General features: G+C 44.1%; 1 long non-coding RNA gene across 1 annotated transcript in view; it reads left to right on the top strand.

The window, feature by feature from the left end:
• LOC116068266 overlaps window positions 1-7,245 on the top strand; it is a 14,386-nt gene extending 7,141 nt beyond the window's left edge. The window contains exon 2 of the long non-coding RNA XR_004109517.1: window positions 7,033-7,245. This is a non-coding gene — a long non-coding RNA (uncharacterized LOC116068266). The remainder of the gene's footprint in view (window positions 1-7,032) is intronic.
• The last annotated feature ends 200 nt before the right edge of the window (window positions 7,246-7,445 follow it).

A 7,445-nucleotide genomic window follows, 5' to 3' on the forward strand; every position in this document is an offset into this window, starting at 1 on the left:
TGGATGATAGTAACAGAGTGTGACCTGTGATGGATAATAGTAACAGAGTATGACCTGTGATGGATGATAGTAACAGAGTATGACTTGAGGTGGATGATAGTAACAGGCACTTACTAAGGCTGTGTGGAGCTGTAGCTCAGTGGTGGACTGCTTCAACTCACATTCACCAGGATTTGGGCTCCATCCCAAGTATAGCAAGAAAACAAGGAGCTGGGGAAGTCTCACCCAGATGTTCACTAAACAGTTTTGTTTGTTTTTTTTTTGAGACAGGGTTTCTCTGTGTAGCCCTGGCTGTCCTGGAACTCACTCTGTAGACCAGGCTGGCCTCAAACTCAGAAATCTGCCAGCCTCTGCCTCCCAAGTGCTGGGATTAAAGGCATGCACCACCATTGCCCGGCCACTAAACAGTTTTTTAAAAAGATTTATTTATTTTATCTATATGAACACACTGTAGCTGTCTTCAGACACACCAGAAGAGGGCATTGGACCCCATAACAGATGGTTGTGAGCCACTATGTGGTTGCTAGGAATTGAACTCAGGACCTCTGGAAGAGCAGTCAGTGCTCTTAACTGTTGATCTTTCTCTCTCTAGCTTTTCACTAAACATTTAGGCTGAGTCATGTTGTGGGAAAAGAAGGTGTGAAAAGATTCAGGGTAGAAGCCCATTATACAGAAGAGATGGAAATGAACAGAGATTTTTTTTTTGTAAGAAATGACTTGGCTATGTATCTGACATGCATACACACATACACACATGAGAGAGAGAGAGAGAGAGAGAGAGAGAGAGAGAGAGAGAGAGAGGGAGGGAGGGAGGGAGGGAGAGAGAGAGAGAGAGAGAGAGAGAGAGAGGGAGAGAGAGAGAGAGAGATAAACTAGAGTTAAACTTCATAAGCCCAGGTTGCTATAGGACTGGTAATGAGCCCTAGACATCATGTCAGTGGGCTCTGCAGTATCCCCAGACTTAGGTCAACTTCAATTGAATCAACTACTATGAAGTGCCTCAGTTGCCTTATAAATTGTCATAATTATCTTAAAAATAGGATTTGTACTATTTACTCTAATATTTCAAAGTTAAAGTGGGGCATTTTCCTCCTATATCCACTCACCTTGTTTCTGTAATGCGTCAAAGTAAAGTTACTCAAAATTGGGGTCCCAGAAGTCCCAGGAACCCTTTAGTGTATGCGTGTGTGCATGAGTGTGTGCATACTTTTGTGCATGTATGTGTGCATGCATATGTAGTGTGTTCATGTTGTATATACATGTGTTTGTTATATGTGCATATGTGGATGTGTGTGTGCACACATGTGTGCATGTGTAAATACATGTGTGTACATGTATGTTACAATGCACATGTAGCAGTCAGAGGTCCACTTTTAGGAGTTGGCCTTCTACTTTGTTGAGGCAAGGGTCCTCATCGTTTCTGTAGAGCTGTGTGCTCCATCCAGGCCAGCTGGTACATGAATTTCTAGGTAATTCTTGTGTCTCTGCCTACTGCCCCTTTGCAGGAGTGCAGGATTACAGACATGTTCCACCCTGTCCATCTTTTATACATGGGCTACAGGGATGGGATTCAGATGATCATGGTTGCACACTTGCTGATCCACCACATCCACCTCTCTCTTGCCTCTGCTGTTTCCAGCTTGAAAAAATGTCTCCCACACTCTCCCCAGCCTCACCTACAAGTTTGCCTCTTATGCCCACCCACTGTCATATGCCTACTTACTGTCGGGTTTTTTTTTTTTTTTCCTTTTCTTTCGAAACAGGGTTTCTCTGTGTAGTCCTGGCTGTCCTAGAACTCACTCTGTAGACCAGGCTGGCCTCAAACTCAGAAATCTGCCTGCCTCTGCCTCCCAAGTGCTGGGATTAAAGGCGTGTGCCACCACTGCCCGGCCCCATCAGGGTTTTTACTGACTTGACTCTGTTGATTGTAGGGCAGAGTAGTTCTCTGGTTCTAGGGTACTCCATGTTTTGGAGTACTCAGGGCAACAGCCCTACCCACTGCTTGCCAGGAGCATCCCACCCACAACTGCAGCAATCTAACGTGTCTGATGTCCCCTGGAAGGCACAGTCACCCCAGTGTTTTGGGATTCCAGAGCATCTCAGGAGCCCCTGGTCTGTGAATTAGATATGGATTGACTCTTCTCTAAGCCTAATAAGACAGCATCCCCCTCCCTGCTTTTGGAGACTCTGTGTCCCAGTTACAATGTAAAATAATGTTACAATCCATCTATGAACCAAGTTAGGTGTGATACTAGGAAGATGGGCTTCCAGCGTGAATCTCTCAGAGGTAAATTGTTCTCGAGGGGTCAGGAGACCACACATAAAGCAACTTTTCTTCCTACACTCAGCAAATTGGAAACCAGCTGGATAATGAATAGGAAAGGCTCATCCAAAGCAATCATTTGGGGGAAGGGGAGAGAATTCCCACTACCTGAGGAAACACAGCTGAAGTGAGTAGCTCTCAAATGTGCTGTTGCAGTCCACGAAGATGGGCTGAGACTCTTAGCTCTTTTAATTGCTGTGGAGAGTTCCACAAGGGAGCGGCACATTAGCCTAAGAAGGCTCCATGGAAGCAGGAAGGGTTGTCAAGACATCTTAAATGTATTCAATTATACACGATAAAGTGAGCTTTCTATCGAGACCCAGCGAGGATGCTCTTCGGGTGCTCCTAGGGAATTTTGTGCATTAAGGATTTAAACTTTCTTGCATCTTTTTTGACCAATGAAAGTACAGCATACTCCCACTTACAGGAAGAGTTCCTGTTGTTCATTTGAGTATCATCAAAAGTGGTTTTTTTCCCCCAAGTCAGCACTATGGTCAGCAGAACCATATTTGACCTTTTCCTCTGTTTTCTGTTTCTATAAGTGGCCTCCTCCTCCTCCTCAGTCCACATACTGTCTTCAGTCCATCCATCTGATTGTTCTTTTTTCTGTAAAGTGAGTATAATGAGGATCAATACATACATTTTTCTATCTTATCATTTTACTCTAAAGTACTGTCTTCTTTCTTTCTCTCTCTCTCTCTTTCTTCTTTCCTTCTTTCTTTCTTTCTTTCTCTCTCTTTCTCTTTCTTCTTTCCTTCCTTCCTTTTTCTCCCCTTGCCCCTCCTCCTTTGTCCTCCTCCTCTTCCTCCTCTCCTCCTTCTGTTCCTCCTCTTCCTCATCCTCTTCCTCCTCCTCCTCCCCTGAGACAGAGTCTGTTTATGTAGCCCAAACTGGCCTGGAACTCAGTATGTGTCCCAGGCTGGCCTTGAACTCCTCATCTCAGCCTCAGCTCTGGAGTGCTGTAAGGGCAGACTTGTACCACCCATCTCTCACTGCACTTAGATTGTTTTTCTTACAAAACCCCAAACCAGTCATCCCAGCTCCAGGAAGGGTGTGGAGTCTCCAGCTGTAAGGATGTCCCACCTCAGGCACTGCTGACTGCCTGCAGCTCCAGGCAGAGTGAGTTTGGAGAAAGCAGGAGTTTAGGCAAAGGAAGGTGGGATTTTCAATCGTTAGGCCCAGAGTGGAATGATATGAGCCCCTGGAGTTTTCCTGCAGCAGACATATCTGTGTGAGCTACTCATCCCTCTGGGTCCTCACTGGAGTTCCCCGGGGAAACTTTTCTAAGCAATGGATATACTTTGTGTCTCACGCTCACCTCTTGGCAACTCTGGCTATTTAAGAGCCTCCCTAGAGTCACTGATGGAGTCCACCTGCATCTAATCCCAAAAGGCTTTAGGGGGCTGGGAAAGGAACTCAAGGATTTTAAGATCCTCAGGGTTTTAAGAACTGGTTTAGGTTAAGTCTTGTAAATCACAAGAGGGATAATGGAACCCAGTACAGGCTGCACACACTGGCAGGGCCCACAAGTGAATGAGCTGAAACCCTGTTCTCCTGTTACTTGCCTGGGAGACTGAAGAAGTCATCTGTTTGTTGTAGCAAATTTGAATCCCAACCTGAGGTTTCTACCCTGCCTTGGACCATTTAGTTCCCAGATAAAAGACACACACAACTTTTATATTTACATCAAGCCTTAATTCCCAATGCAGCTGGGCAGATTTCTACCCTTTATGCTATTAAAATCTATTTCCTATCGATAGCCCTAAGTTATAACTTACTACGTTTCATCTGGGTTGCTCTGAACTCCAATTGGCCAGCCCTCAGGGTCATGCTTTCTCGACTCCTAACTCATGGGAACTTTCTCTTTTCTCCTCACCTTCTCTCCCTCGTGGTTTTCCTCCTGATCCCCAAGGACTGAAACCCTAAGCCCCAGCTATGTCTCTTCTGCCTAGCTATCAGCTGTCAACATCTTTGTTTACCAATCAAAGCTAATTTGGGGCGAGGTCACAAAGCATCTCTTGGGTCTAAGTGCAGACTCTCTTGTCTCTGGGCAACCAGGTCTTAGTATTACATTAAGTGGGGGCCCACACTTAGCATTACAGCAACAGAGCAAACTTCAAGACCTGTTCTTGGTCTTTTTGCCTATGAAAGGGGAATCGGGAAGTGTGGTGGATTAAATATGCTTGGCCCAGGGAGTGGCACTATTAGAAAGGTGTGGCCTTGGTGCAGTGGGTGTGGCCCTCTAGGAGTAGGTGTGTCCCTGTAGGAGTAGGTGTGTCCCTGTAGGAGTAGGTGTGACCTTGTTGCAGTAGGTGTGGCCTAGTTTCAGTGGGTGTGGCCCTGATGGAGGAGGTGTGGCCTTGTTGCAGTAGGTGTGGCCTTGTTGGAGAAAGTGTCATTGTGGGCATGGGCTTTAAGACCCTCCTCTTAGCTCCTTGGAAGCCAGTCTTCCAATGGCCTTCAAATAAAGATGTAGAACTCTTAGCTCCTCCTGCACCATGCCTGCCTGGATGCTTCCATGTTTCTGCCTTGATGATAATAGACTGAACCTCTGAACCTGTAAGCCAGCCCTAATTCCATGTTGTCCTTCTAAGAGTTGCCTTGGTCATGGTGTCTGTTCATAGCAGTAAAGTCCTAACCAAGACAGGGAGTGACAGCTATGATGGGACTGTTGTGAGGGTTAAAGGAGACATTGCATATGGAGTACTTAACCGCATGCCTGGTGCTTGAAAAGTGCTAGGTGTTAAGTACTAGGAGCTCCAAAGGACAAAGCCATACTAGTCAAGGGGACTCGAAGTAGCATGAGATCAGCTCAAACCATCAGGACGCTCTAGGCCAGAGGACAATGAGTTGAGGTTAGTCGTGGTACAAAACTAAAACTAAATGCTTTGGAAGGATAAGGAGTGGGGTGCGCTACTTGCTTACAGGAATGAACATCCTTCCTAAAGCCCAACGCAGGAGACTCAGTTTCAACTGCAAGAATATTGTATTCTGGATGCTTGCTGACCTTTTGATACTGGGATATTAAAGAACATACCTTTAATACCCTTCCCCACCTGGCAGAGATTCCTTCTGAGGTTTATATGACCATCTCTCTTGACATTCAGACTTTAGCCCATTCTTCTTTCAACAAGCCCGCTCTTGACACATGAGCTAGTATAGACTCCAGGTTCCTGTCTGCTTTTTCATATTCTCTGTACTTTGGGATCTTCTTGTATCATTATCATCGTTGTCGTCATCATCATCATCATCATCATCATTATCATCATCATCAACACCATCACCACCATCATCTACATAGTATCTGTGTCCTTCATTCATATTATATAGAAGAGTTAAGAACTTTCCTTGGTTACATTTCAGGTCTTAAACTAGGGCCTGACATGTAGTAAATGTCCATTAAATATTGATTAAATGAGTAAAGTGATATACAGATATCAAATGTAATTATTATTTTTATTAAGAATCTGGCATATCTAAAGTAACTTTAGCATTAGAAGAAACCATCAAAGACACTTACTTCATAACATTCATTTTGTATATTTATCTTTTGAGACAGAATCTCACCATGAGGTCCTGGCTCACCTAGGACGTGCCAGGATCCTTATGGCACTCTCTCTTCAGTGCTGGGATTAAAGGTGTGCACCAACACACTCAGCATAAAACATTTATGATTATTTTTTTGGAATAGTATGTTTGTCATTTTGAGGCTTACATTAGTAATGCTGATCTAGAAAACCAGGAGAAATGGCCTTCGACAAGCCAGGTCCTGGCTTACACTTATAATAGTCAAACTCTTTCCTGGGATGGCATTGCATATGCTTAAAAGCTATGTCTAGCACTTTGGGATCTGTATGGTTGACTTCAAAAGATAAATTGGGTTCAGGGAGCCTACTAGGACTTAGATCTGAAACAAGTTAGGGCCATTTGGAAAGAAGGAGCCTCTACTGAGAAAATGCTCCCAGCAGAGTGACTTGTGAGCAAGCCTGGAGGGCCCAGCACCTGTCGGGTAGGGCCATCCCTGGCAAAGTGGTCCTGTCATGTATAGAGAAGCAGGCTAAGCAACCCATGGAGAGTGGCCATGGAGAACAAGTCAGTAAGCATTCATCCATCGCTTGTATTTCAGTTCTTGCCTTGAGTTTTTGCCTCAGTTTCTCTCAGTGGACTGTGATTTGGGATGTGTAAGCCAAATAAGCCCTTTCTTCTTCAAGTTGCTTGTGGTCATGGTGTTTCATCAAACACAACAGAGACCCTGATTAAGACATGCCCCAAGACTCATGGATTGAAGGCTTGGTCTGCAATGTAGCTGGGTTGGGGGGTGGGACTCCCCACCACAGAGGTGATGGATCATGGGAGATCTAACTTTACCAATAGATTAATCCATTAATGAGTTTATGGTTCAATGGGAAGTTCAGAGGAGGATCTAGAGAGGAAGGAGGTCATTAGAGGTGTTTCTTGTAGAGTGCATTTTCTCCCTGGTCCTTTCTTCTTATTTCCTGTTTTATGCTCTGTCTCCACATGTCCTCTCTACCCCCATTCTTCTGCCTACTGGTGACCTTGAGTTGAGCTTTGCTCTGTCTACCATGAGCTCCCTGTCATGATGTTCTGCCTTATCACAGGCCCAGGAACAACTCAGGTGACCTCGAATGGAACCATCTGAAACCATGAACCAACATGAATCTTTCCTTCTTCTGCATTTTTCTCCCTAGGTGTTCTGTCACAATGATAGAAAGCTGACCACCACTGAACACTCCTGGAGAAGTTACATCTATGTTTAATGCTGGAAAACTGAGGACATCAGAGTTGTGGTAATAGGAAGTAGATTGTGTGTGATGTCTTCAGGGCGCTTGAATTGCTGGCTTAAAGAGAAAGATCAGGCCATGGCTGTTGCATGTCTCAGCTCAGGCATCTGGGATTGAAGTCTTCTACCACAAAAAGGCATGTTATAATAGAGGAATATATATATATATATATATATATATATATATATATATATGCATTTATATAATATGTTATAGTAGAGGAATATATGTATATCATGTTATAATAGAGAAATAATAATGTATATATATAACACAATATAATATGTCATAATATATAAACATATTAAAGATTATATAAA

This window comes from Mastomys coucha, unplaced genomic scaffold, assembly GCF_008632895.1.
Source record: "Mastomys coucha isolate ucsf_1 unplaced genomic scaffold, UCSF_Mcou_1 pScaffold22, whole genome shotgun sequence".
Taxonomy (NCBI): domain Eukaryota; kingdom Metazoa; phylum Chordata; class Mammalia; order Rodentia; family Muridae; genus Mastomys; species Mastomys coucha.